We start from the raw sequence: 13,577 nt of genomic DNA, 5'->3' as shown, positions 1-13,577 counted from the left end.
CATTTATTACTAGAGAGGGTTGAAGAGCATGTTAGTCAACATAGAAAAGTGTCATTTAATTTGAGTCATTGTGCTCCGTGTGCTTCTATATTATCTATTCAAATTCAAATCTGACTCAATGCCCAAAAGTAAATATTAACTTATAAAGGTTGCCCCACAATTTGTCCCTTCTTAGTACTAGATGATGGGAACTTCATGCAACTACAAAGCCCCTACGTGTCTTCCAAGAGGTATTGCACAGTTTTTGAGGTTCTCGGTGATGTATTTGTTTTTGATTACCTAGGTATTTAGGAGGCGCCCTTGTGGGACAGTGGTGAAATTCTCGACTAGTAGCTGAAATGTTAGCCATTTGCACCCACCCACCCAATGACTGTGTGAGAAACAGACTAGGTGATTTGTGCCCAGAGATCAATGCCCAGAAAACCCGCTGGGTCAGTTCTGCGCTGTCACATGGGCTCACTAAATCCAATCCTCTTGCTGGCACCTAACAAACGAGAACAGACACACAGGGGGCTTCCAAATTGTTTGTGGAAACAGGGAATTGAGAGATAATGTAGTTTTCCCACAAACTTTTTGAAGCTCCCATATATAGTAGGTGCTCACTACCTTTTTTAAAGGTAACTTTATGATCTCAAGATTAAGAGTCAAAGATTTCATATACTAATGCCACCCAAGAAAAAAATGAATTAAACATGAATGGCATTTTAGGTGAAAAGGTAGCCATTTTCACAGTCTATGAAACTAAAGTACTACGACCTCTTATGCATGATACTTAAATGTTACTTAAAATGATTTTACAGTCAGAACACATTCTTCTATTCCATTTTCCCTACTTGATATATATCTTGCAAATCTTTTATCAAAACTTCAGATGTACCCCTTTTAGCTGCTGTATTCTGTTTCATAGCAGGGATGTTTTATGAGTTATTTCTCCATTCCCTAATTAAGAGGAATGCAGTTCTATATTTTCACTGTAATGGCAAGGGTTGCAATGAATATAATGTTGTGGGACTCGGTGCATTTCTGTGATTGTTTCTTTAGGAACAGTGAAGACAGGAGTGCTAATTCAAAGAATACGCACATCTTAAATTCACATAGATTCTGACACGTTACTCTCCCAAAAGGATGCAGCAGTTTGTCCTTCCATCAGTAGTTAAGGACACTCGCTACTTTCCTATACCCATGACAGAACTTGACGTTAGCTGTGTTTTAAAAATGTTTACGGACCTTATGAATGTAAAACACATTCCTTAGTTTGCATTTTTCAGATGTCCTTATGTTTACTAGTCTGTATATTTTCTCTCCTTTATTGGGCTGTTCTTCTCTTTCTCATGGGTTTGTAGGATTTTTAACACGTTTGAGATACTAATCCTTTGGATATTATATATGTTGTAAATATTTCTCCCTGGCTAACAGTTTTCTTTTCACTTATTATTCTTTTGCTGAATGGAAGTTACTGTTTTTGGTAAAGACATACTTACCCATCTTTTGTATGAGGGCAGCTAGTCCTTGCTCCAGGCTTAGAGTATGTGTTCTAGATCTTCGGTCACGTGGTTGCCTATATCTTAAACCTCACTAATTCTCTGTCATCCACCCATCAATCTGCAAATCACAGGCCATATTTGTTTGGGGTTTTTTTTGTTTTGTTTTTCTGACATTCTTAAAACCTTGTTTTGAGATGATTTCATACTTAGTGAAAAGTTGTGGTATAACAGCTCTTGCCTTCATACACAGTCAGCAATTGTGGCATTTGTTTTATCTCACTTGCCTCCCTACAAATGTGAATGTTTGTTTTGTTGTTTGTTTTTCTGAACAACTTGCAAACATAATGCGGTTCATTTGGCTTTTGCTCTTTCCAGATTGGTGATAGAGTTCTCGCCTCCATGGAAAAGACCCAGGCTTGAATCCTAGCCGTAGTAGCGCAATGCTAGCCCCCAATGGATTACAGTGATGTGGCACAGATTTCAGCCTAGCCTCCAGATAAACAGAGCCTAGGAAGAAAGACCTGCCTATTTAATTCCAAAACTCAGTATGTATCACAAAGGAATGATCCCAGGGTGCATGAGGTCGCCAGGAGTCAGGGGCCAACTCACCAGCAGCATGATAAGGCAGAATGTCCAGATCTACCCATACTGCTCTCTAGTTTGAGAAGTAATAAATTTCTAGAGAAGATCACATTAGATTCTGCCATGTATGCATGTTCACTGACTTCAAACTGGCTTTCAAGATTTTCTGTCAAACTTAATTTGTTGCCTGATCAATCTTTAAAAGAACTATGCCAAAACTTTATTCACCTTTTTGTACCTTCAGCTTCCCCCCTCTGCCCTTCTTCTCCTCAGACTCTTCTGGAGTTTCCTGGGAAAGTTAGAAGTCTTTGGATAGACATAGTGTCGCCTACTTGACCAAACACACAAACCTATCTTCATTTATACCTGTCACCTTTCACCTCTTTTGAGTCAGTCATTCAATTTTGGAAACAAGATGTACTCTATTTCCCTTTCAAACTCCTGGATCATTTTTGTTGTGAAATTTTGCATGGTGCTTAAGTGCTTGACTGCTAACATTAAGGTCCGAAGTTCCAACCCACCAACCACTCCACAGGTCAAAGATGGGTCAGTTGGCTTCCGTGAAGATTATACCCATGGAAACTCAGTGGGCAGTTCTGCTTTGTCCCATGGAGTTGCTATGAATTGTAGTTTTATTTAATATTGCCAAATTATCATCCATGTACTTGTATTGATGAATTTAAGCAATATTAGTTTAAATTTGGTCTTACAAAATAAATTTCTACAAACAGGCCTCTTTTTCGGGAGAAATTATATTTTCATATGATAGATTCCATTCAAATCTTTTTAGACAAAAGAGGTCTACTGCTAAAATGATTTGAAATTGCCTATTTGATCCGATCCCTTAGTTGAACAGATTAAAGTTCAGGTTAAGTAGCTTGCTCTCGAGTTATCCAGCTTGAAGATACCCAACAATCTACCTCTTGTATGACTTGCTTCTTCATCTCTGAAGTAGCACTTTTGTAAGTGCCCACAGTCGGTATCACGATAGTTAACATTTCATGACTAGGGCTGCCTAAGCCCAATGATTTATTCAGCAATTAATTGTTGAGAATATGTTTTCTGCCCCATTCTTCTAGGCTTAGGGTATATCCGCTGAGTCTGAAAACTGCCATAAATAAAATGAAAAAAGTAGATTTTATTCTCTTTTCATGTATGATTGGATATATTCCTTCTACTAGTCCCCTACCCCCCTGTGTGTCTTTGTGTTCTACTGCGTGATTCTTAACATTATTCTAAACAAGAAATGTCTATCTCTTGCTTGCATTTTAGGGGAATAAAATCAGTTCTTTAGTATTTGGGAAGAGGAGACAAAAGCGAAATTAATAATTCCGTTCAAAGCATATTGTTTACATACTCTATGATTTTGTTGGGCTGCTAACCACAGGTCAGTGGTTAGTCTAGCAAACCCACAGGGACAATTCTACCTAGTTCCATAGGTTACTATGAGTTGGAAGCGACTCAGTGGCCGTGTGTTTGGCAGTCAAGAGAATGGAGGTGAAAGCAACAAGGAATGTGTAGACTTGAAAAGAGTGTGATCGGTGCTGCCACATCCATGTAAGCAGCACTGGAGGGTGACAAGGGAATGAACAAGTCACCCCTGGCACGAGCCTGGAGAGCTGGCCATGGAGTCTCATTAAAGAACCTGTGGTTACTTTAAGAACATGGATGCTTTCTTTCTATGCTCAGAGGACAACGCATGTATAGGCATGATGCTGGGAAGGGATCTGCCATTTCATAGAAAGCTTTGTGCAGCAGGACATTGGGGTGTCTTGGGAATAGTAGGGAAGTAGGCATTTCTAGGCATCATCAATCAAATGATTAAAAAATAGAAGTAATACTGTATGAGTACATCTGTTTTGTAATGTGTCCTGGTGATTCCTTGTGCTTCCACATTATTTCTTTTTCTATGTTTCAATTTACTTGACAACAAGGACCATGTTTTGTATTTTCTTACGTTAGGGTGACTAGTACTTGCTGAGCCTGACTTACTAATGAATTGTGCCCATCATTCACTCAGCACATCTATGTTTTGCTCCAGTATGCGTAAAAATCTGTACTTTGAGCTGTGAGAAATAAAAAGGATGTGGAGCAAAGATAGTCTGTAGGAATCTCTGTAACCCAAAGCATCTTCTCAGCTATGACTGCTCTGTTCACGTGTTCACAGGGCTTAAATTCCCATCAGGGAGACAGACAATAGAGAACACTCAAATACAAAGGAACGTTAAAAGTAGATCATGGAATTAAGCGCGTGTTGGTTGCGCGCATTCCAACTCATGTACGTGGGTCACAGTGGCGTGGTTTTTCATGGCTTGTTGTTGGAAGAGTTCACTAGTCCCAAGGCCCCTTTGGGTTGACTTGAACTTCCAACTGTCCAGTTAGCAAGCAAGTGTCTTAACCTTCCGCACCACCCAGGAACTCCACCTGCAGTAAGTTCGATAGTAATTAATACTGAGAAAGAAAAAAATCATAATGACATTTAAAAAGCAGGTATAAGGTGTCAGAGAGAGAAGACCATTTAATTTCCAGTGCTTCGGCTTCTCCAAGTCCGGAAGGGAAAATTAAATAGCCTCTCCTTCAAAGAGCTGTTAAGAAGGAGGGAGTGGCCTAGTTGCATGTATAAAGTGTTCGGCACAGTTCCTAGAAGATGGCTAGATAAATGTTAACTAATACTATTTACACACTTGCCTAAAATAATGTTAGCACAGTAGTCATCTTGCTTTCACCACATAAGGACCCTTTTTATTAAAAAGTGCATTTCCCAACATGTTTTACTACTCTATCTCTTGGCTAAAACTTTCTCATCCGTGCCTTGCTTCTTTCAGCTTCTGCTTCCAATGCACTCAAATCAAAGATTACTTTTTCACCGAAGTAAATCATTGTCCTTTGATATTACTTCTTCTAGAAAACAATATTTGCTTATCTAGATGGCAGGTCATCATTTTTTATTTCAGGCATCAGGCAGGCATCCAGATCTTCCTGTGGAAAATATTCATTAATGCTTCATCACTTTGCGTATCTCAAGGTTAAAAGGTCCCACAAAATGAGACCATTATGCTTGTTTAGCAGCTAAAAAATGAGTATGATCATGGAAACATTGTTAACAGACAACAATGTAAAATCTTCCATTTTAATCTTTTAGAAGAAATATCATTTGCTTGGATTAGATGACGTTTCATGTCTCCTACCATCCTTTCTTGGCCTACATACCTTTAGGCACCCTTACATGGCTCCTGGCTACCCCCTTCTCTGGTCCCACTAATTCTTTTTTTATTCCTCCTTGCCACTCTATCTTCAGCTTTGTCATATCTGAAATCATCCAACCCTCTACCCAAGACAGTAAATTCCTTGAGATGGACTCTGTATTCTTTATGTCTGGGTCCACAGTACCCATCACGGTGCTTCACCCATAATGTTTAATAAATGCTGAACACATTCAATATATTGCTTAGACGTCCACTCTCTGAGGATTATAGAAAGAAACCTAGCCATGGAGCCAGAATCCAGTGCCCTTGGCTGTTCCTCTGGGGTGCTCTCTAAGGAACAAGCACACCCCATTCTGCACACTCTCTTGTCCTGCTCAGACTCAAGAGTCCTTTCCAGATTCCTGAGCAGCAACGTCATGGTCAGGAGAAGGTGGCACAAACCCGGAACAAGGTAAGTGAAGACCACAAGAGCGCTGAAGGCATTCTGTGCCACAGTTAACTGCAGAGGGTCGCCCTTCCCTCTTGAGGTCTGCTCTGCCTTTTTCTATGTTGGTGCCACCTTTTTTCCCCAAGGGAAACAAACTGTTTTTACCATTTCCCTCCAGGGTGATAAACTGCTTGGGTGTGGCACAAACCATGTCTATTTACAAGCGGTTATTTCATAAGCCAGATGACCTGTCCATTTCATTATTTCCGGTGACTGAACTACTTGTACCTGCTATCCAGGTCACTTCCTTGATGATCTCAGAGCATCTGTGAAGTCCATCTGAAAGTGACTGTAGGAACAGAACAAAATGGGTTACACCGCCTCCAGCTCGCTGTTACTCAGCCTGTTTGGTCTCACTCAGAGTACTGCAGTGCTCCCCTGATGGCCAGCAATACAAAGTCTCAAGCAGACACTGGAAAGCCCTTAAGCTTTTCCCCCCTTGCTACCAAAAAGGAAGTTATTTTTTAAAAAACCACAGACTAAGGAGAATATCAGTGGTACTTTATAAATCTTGAACATAAATATGTATAGTTTGGTTGAATCATGCTGTGGTTCCGATGTGAGTTCCTAAAAGCATGGTAAGGTGTTCTTGCCAGTGATGCCGCTCTGGAAGAAGAGCAGGCAGAGTTCTCTGTGCCTGTCCTCTACCTCCTGCAACTTGAGAATCATCAGAGGCTCGAGTCAACTCAAGCTCACGAAGAAAGCTAGCCATGTGCTTATAGTTCGAGCTGGCTTACTGCCACTCTGCACCTAATCATGCCGCATGGCAATCTACAGGAAGACCGTCCTGCACTCCTTTGAAAAACAATTAAGTGTAGCTTCCGTGATCATGATAAAAATAAGATACGGTTGTACCTCTCCTTAAGGACTGCATTGGGTCCTTCAAGCCTTATCTCAGGGTCCTTTCTTATTCCAGAGCCTGGAAGCCCAGTGCCTGCCCAGGCTGGTGGGCATGAAGCAGGAGGTCCCAGCAGTGAGCGGAGAGCCAGGTCCTTTTGGAGGGTGGCCCTGCTCCACTCCAGATAACTGTTGCAAGGCAGGCCTGTCGACCTAGGGTTACCACATTGCCCAGTTTGTCAGGTAAAGCAGGAAATCCAAATCATCATGTGAAATCTTTTTATTTAAACACTGGCAGTTAATTCGCTTTCGTTATTATTGTCAAACAGCACTGCTGCAGGTGGGATTTGGCCTGATGTCTCATCATTTACAATAGTCTTGGTCTTATACTTTGCTTACCTACTGGTGAAATTAGAGACTTTCTTTCCAACAGGTTTGGCGTTTCTTCATTATCTTCTCTAAAACGCTCTGTGAATAATGTTGTGCTGTGGACGCTCTGAATGCTTTGTGTGTACATTTTCTTTGGCTGCACATTTTTTCCTGCCATCCTGAGCGTAGCAGGGAGCAATCCCTTGAGGCCTTTCCCAGTGGACATCACTAAAACATCCACCGACTTGACTGCGTGCTTGGTGTGTGACCGAGATATGAGCTTCACAAACATAAAAAATGATTGTTTCAAGGTACTTAGCATATGGTCATTGGGCTTCCCTTTCCAAAATGCATATGGAGACATCTTTTTCCTTCTGTTTCTTCAAGCCTTACCAGACAGGAGTAGTGGGTTAGATTTTACTGTGCTAATCATATTTACTAAAAATGTTGACTGGATTTGAGTTGACCTAGACATGTACACATGCAAGCAATATCTTTTAGATGAGTTTTTTTTAATGACAAAGGAGTTTTCTTATTTTTACTGTTAGGAATAACCCGGTTCTCTGGGTCTTTACCTCTGAACAGCGTCGATAGGCCAGGTAGGAGGCTGACTTCCACTGCCAAGTGAACTAAAGAATGCTAAACATGTTTAGAGCAAAAGTGAATTTAAAGATGACTTGTCTTAATAAGCTGCACAACCCCAAACGAACATGATTCACACTTGTTTTATTCTTGAAGACCAGTTTTGGGAAAAGCAGTGTGAGCTAAATCAATTTTTTTCAGCAGTGATTTGACCTGCATCTATTGAACTGCATTTTAGTGGCTAAAATACCAGTAATGGATGATAAGATAGGAAAAGTATCCCTTACAACCTGCTTAGCACATTCTTAAGTAGATCCTTAAATACATAAGTATTTATTTTATCAATATTCCATAAGAGAAACGTTATTCTCCTGCACAAAAATCAAAAAATATAATGTGCTTCTTGCTAATTTATCAAAATAAATCTTAAATAATTTTTCTGTCAGAATTATGGTGACTTCTGAATCAATCCAAGCAGGACCTGTTACTATTCTTTAAAATAATAGTTCTTTAGAGTTTTTTTTTAAAGATAAGTATTTGGGAACTCGTAACTTATATTTGCATTTTAAGAAAGGCAAGCAAGACAGAGTAAGTGTTGTCTACGTTTGCTTGCATATCCCTCACTTTCCACTTGAAGTTGCTTTTTTTTGGTTGTCATATAGGATGACAAGGACAAAGAGAAACTTCAGTTACATGTAGGAATTCATATGGAGGAAAAGACTAGCCATTAATGTAGTCCTCTGGTTCTCCATATTTTCCTCCACTGGGTTGATGCAGAAAAAGAAGCAATAGTAGAACACTGGTTTATACTTATTGAAAGTTTTTAGCTGCTTCCCTAAAGTTTCCCAGGATTAAGGAACCATTAATCAGCTAGGTGTTCCGTCATTCAGGTGGTGCAAAGGTTTAGCGCCCAGATGGTAACCAAAAAATTGTCGGTGTCAGTTCTGACAATCTACTCCCATAAAGATTACAACCTAAGAAACCACATGAGGCAGGTTTAGTCTGTCATCTGAAGTTACTGTGAGTCAAAAATCAACTTGATGGCGCCTAACAACTATATAGATCTAACATTTCATTTTTTAAATAGTATTTCTTCCTGAGAGCCAATACATGTTTGTTATATAACACTTTGAAGATCGAGAAAAATCTTACAAGAAAAAAATCATACGTGTTCATAATCGCCAGAGACTGGTACTGGTAGGATAAAATCCTATCACCAGAGAGTTGACTCTGGCTCAGGGCAACTCGGTGGGCTTCTGAGATGGTCATCTTTACAGCAGCGGCTCATCTCCTCTGTCTTCCACGGTGACTGGTGGGCTTGAACCCTGGGGCCACCAGCCCAACTCGTACCCAACACCGCCGTCTGCTCTTAGTTCCATATAATAACAGCACTGTTGAAAATTAAGATTATAATCAGTCATGGAGCGTTGTAATGTGTCTGCAACTAATAGCAATATATATGCCCAGTGCTATTAACTTGTTTGTAACATGATTTCACTGTCTGTGCTTAAAGGACAACAATTTGGGTACTTACAAGGTGGTTGAAGGCACTGTTTTAAGGTGTTGTGAACTTTCATTTGCTTTATCCCCAGAACAACTCCTTGAAGGCACAATCTGTTTTGTATAACAAGGAATGTAAAAGCTTACCCCAGAGCCTCCAGGGCGTACACCGTACCCAGTAATGCTGCACTGCCCTCAGCACTCCACTGACTTTAAGTCAGACACTATTGCAGACTGGCAGGTTGTTGCCATGTTATTTTTGGATATTGGCCATAATACTCATGAGTCTGTGGATTGGTAGGTGAGGCGGCACTCGAGTAGGACAATAAAGCCAGTGTCACATGGTGCTAAGACCTCAGTTGATTGGCTGCACTGGCTGAGACTAGTTCTTCCCCCATATTCTCTCATCCTCCAAGTTCCATGGTGTAAATAGATCCCACCTCTGATTGGAACAAGCCTCAAAGCACCTGTGGACCATTGACTAACTCTCACGCTTAGCAGTTAGCTCCCAGAAGGCATCTGTGATAGTGGAATGTGAAGTTGCTAAATTTTTGTAGTAAGAAAGGTCTGAGACAAAGAATTATCCTGTGAACATTGAGTGTGGGCTACTGATAATTCCCTTGACTCTAAGGCATAGCCCTACTCTCAGGAGCCATTTTTTTGTATTTTCAGAGTTTGGGGGAGGAGAATGTAGCCTTTGTACATGAATGTGAACCCTTGTGTGGAGGAGGTAAATTTAAAATCTTTGCTGTAAGAGCAGGGGATTCTGGAATTAGTTCCCAGAGAAGGAACGGTACGTTAAGAGTGTCCTGGCACAACTGTACAAAACAAATGTCAATAAGCTGGGTCTAGTTTTAGATGAGTTACTGAAGCCTGAGAGAGACATTAGGTCTCTTAGATGGGATGTATCTTAGGTGTATGTTTTAGAAGAGAAGGCTGCACAGAGAAGATAAGAGCCAAATGAAAATAGTAACCTGAGTGTAGATGAAGTTAATCTATGGGAAGGTTTTTAAAAAATGAAAGAAGATATAACTGTAGGATAAGTGTGATCATAAAGAAAATATATAGGTTGAATATGTGTATGAAAATGAAACAGATGGGGGAGTTGCATGAGGGACCAGCTAAGGGCTGTGGAGGAGCTGTTTAAATAATTGATATACTGGTGACGATAATTGGAAAGGGGGAAAATGTCATGAAGGGTTTCTCATAACCAATCAACACATTTTATAATGATGGAACAATTTTGAGCTTGTTCACCTATTACCCATTCAAATAATAGTTATGTAATAGCCACCCCGCCATTGTTCTCTAAAAATTCTATTGAAGTTGTTATATCTTAATCCAATTACTTATATATTTTGATATATATACACATGTATATACATTGCTTTGGAGTTCAAGTATAGATCCATGTTTCATGTAGGGTTTGTTCCAATTGGAGAACATGAAACATTCACTCTCGTAATTGTAAGAATGGAGTGGGCTTACCTTTAAATATCTTATGAGCTGATGAGTTTATAATCATAATATTAAAAACATAAATGATGATGTTTTATATAGTTTTCATCACCTCACCTTGACAAGTCAATAATATATAGGGTGTCACTTCTGTCTGAAGGGATTTTCAGGAATCTCCACAGGGTAGAAGATGAATGTGATGTCGTAGTAGTGGGGTGTATTAAAAACATCACATGACTCAAAAATTAATTTATTGTTATCACTGTTAATCATTTTGTTGATATTTTTCAACAGGCTTTATGGCATTTGTTTGGTATTACCATGATTTAGGGCTTTATGAAGAATAACTATTTACTTAGTGTCATGATGTGTTTTCTGATACATTGTCTTTGCGATGCTTTTAGTGTAACTTCAAGGAGACTTTAAACATTGCACAGGTAGCTAAGTTCATTCTCGAGTTGACAAGAATGGTAATAATGTTGATTTAAAGAATTTTTTTAATAAAAAGGAAGCCTGGTTCATTAACTAGCATCAAGGGTTAATGTTAGGTGATTGAGGTACCTAGCCACTCAGAGAGGGCAACATCAAACCCGACTTCCAAATACCCAGAGAAAGCCACCTCTGCCAAGAAGAAACGAAGTCACTAAAATTCATTTCCCTAAAGCCAGGTCTCATTGAGAAGCAAGGTGCATATTGAAAAGAAGCAAGAAAATCAACACCCTGGTAGAACTCTCTCCTATAGCCACTCAGAACACACACACACCACCCCTCTCCCACCACACTCCTTTGATTAAATTATCACGCTTTAAGCCTGTGTGTGGAATACATTTTTTTTAATGCCTGTGTCCTAATGAGAGGGAGGTTCTTTTCAAGTCTCAGCATCTTTTCTGTTTAGCCTGTGTCTGCTGCACTTAAGCCAAGCAATAAGCTTGGCAGACTGGTTGTAGCAGAATCTTTAGGGAAGGTGAGAGACAGAATATGTAAAACATATTTTCAAAACATAGCAGTATAATATTGAGTGTTGAATTCTAAAAAGGGGGGTGTACGTTTCTACAAAATGCAGACTATAAAAATAAAGCTTGACTAAATCTTGGATGGTGTGTCTCTAAAGAGATGAAATTGTCATAATTTTAGTGACGAGTGGAATAGATTCTTGTGCATAGTAAAAGACGGCGTTTGTTTGAAAACATTGGGAAACATAATCTGAGATGTTTACCTAAAATTACCCTCCTGGTACTTTAAGAAATGTATCAGAATTCTAAAATTACACAGTCTGTCTTAACAAATAATTCTAAATGAATTATCAGGATAGGCACAGATCGATGTTACAGAGATATTTTTCTCAGAGTTCTTTGTAATGGTGATTATTTGGGAGAAAATCTGCCTACTAAAGGGAAATGAGTAAATAAATTTCATATGAATATTCAACAAAATTCTATCTATTAACTAAATATTGTATGTTGGTAAAAGGTTTGGTGCCCTAGGAAATGCTCAGGAAGAAAATAAATGTATAAAATGTAGTGAGTCAATATTCAACGGGAAAGAGAGACCCTCATTCACACATAGAAAAAGTTGAGATGAAATTGATTCTTCTTTAGAGAGCAATTTGGCAATGTTTGCAAAGTTGAAAGCGTCCACAGCCTACAATCCAACATTAGTGTAATTGCTATCCCACTAAATAAATAGCTGTGTAATCAAATGGTGGAATACTATTCAATTGTTAAAAATTAATGAATTGGATCTATATATCAGAAACCGAGTTAGATCGATATATATCCATACAGATAGCTCTGAAAACAATATTGTTTTAAAAAGCAGAAAGTGGAATGATGTATTTGTAATAGCTGTTATGTAAAGTTTTAAAACGTACGTAGTAGCCACACCAAATACTGCGTGCATACCCATGTATGGAGTACGCATAGGAAAGATACAGCTGAGTTGTAGTGCTGGTGTCTCTGAGGTGACAAAGAGGAGGGCTGAAAAGAAAAATGGGGTGGGGGGTAGTATTTGAATTATCCCCAATATTTTTTTAAGTCTTTTATGCTTACATTGTAGATTTCTAATTGCCTCACATTATTGTGTGTGCTTTTAAAGCTAAAAACCAATAGTTGAAAGAAAAGTGTGTTCATCTTTATAGCGTTTATTATTCAGAAGTGAGGCTGGGCTGGGATCCTCACGGCTGTCAGTTTGAAACCACCAGCAGCCCAGTGGGAGAAAGCCTCTTTACCCCCAAACAGGTACAGCCTCCGAAATCCACAAGAGGTCCCTGTGAGTCAGCACTGCCTCCATGGGAGTGAGTTTGGTTTTGATTGGTAAGATTACAAGGGAATATTCATTTTCAGTCTCAGACTGACCTGTATTTTCCAATGCAGAAAGCGAAGGTTGCAGTCAGAAAAACAGTGCCATGTACAGATTAACTAAACAATAGTGGGATGGTTGGGGGCCTTCTCCACGACAGCCCTTACCATCTTGCTGTGCCAAAAGGCTGAAAGCATGAAAAAGGATGGCGCTAGGTGGGACAACAGAAAGCCGTGTGCTCACTCGCTGCCTGCCCTGGGTGGCAATGGAGAGAGCGGTGGCTAGGTCCTGGGAAGGGCCCCAGGTGGTCAAAGCTGGTGCTTCTCAAACTGAAGCAAGTATCACAATCACCCGGAAGCCTTGCTCCAGAAGAGATTGTCCCCAGAGTTTTCGGAATCAGTGTGTCTGGGACAGGCCTGTGAATTTGCATTTCTAAGCGATCCTCCAGGTGTTCCTACTGATGGTGGTAATGCAGGTCCCAGGACAGATCTCTTTGAGAACTGCTGGTGTAAGCAAAACCAGGCCATGCAATATTTGTATTTATGACTACTGAAATGTGAGGGAGACATTTGGCATGAATCACTCCAATGTCATTATCTGGCAGATCCACAAATTACTTAATGGAGAGAGCCAGCCAGTCTCGGGGAAATTGGAGCCACATATAAGGGTAGGCAGATAAGCAATAGGCATCAAATGATCGGAAATATCCAAAGTAGGGAAAGTGGGCGTGGGTCCAGTCTAATAATCAGAAACCACTTCAAGAGATAGCTTTTG

The 13,577-nt window shown here is 39.9% G+C and overlaps 1 protein-coding gene across 8 annotated transcripts in view; it reads left to right on the top strand.

Annotated features, from left to right (window-relative positions):
• The window catches only part of MBD5 (methyl-CpG binding domain protein 5), a 457,957-nt gene that overhangs the window by 349,249 nt on the left and 95,131 nt on the right, over positions 1 to 13,577 (top strand). The window contains exon 1 of one of the 8 annotated variants that reach the window (XM_075529835.1): positions 6,700 to 6,839. The exons of the other annotated variants lie outside the window; for them this stretch is intronic. The gene's annotated coding sequence lies outside the window, so the exon portion shown is untranslated. Of the gene's footprint in view, positions 1 to 6,699; positions 6,840 to 13,577 lie in introns of those variants that run through there. 8 annotated transcript variants of the gene reach the window in all.

This window comes from Tenrec ecaudatus, chromosome 13, assembly GCF_050624435.1.
Source record: "Tenrec ecaudatus isolate mTenEca1 chromosome 13, mTenEca1.hap1, whole genome shotgun sequence".
Lineage (NCBI taxonomy): Eukaryota > Metazoa > Chordata > Mammalia > Afrosoricida > Tenrecidae > Tenrec > Tenrec ecaudatus.
This window is presented reverse-complemented; position numbering and strand designations above follow the sequence as displayed.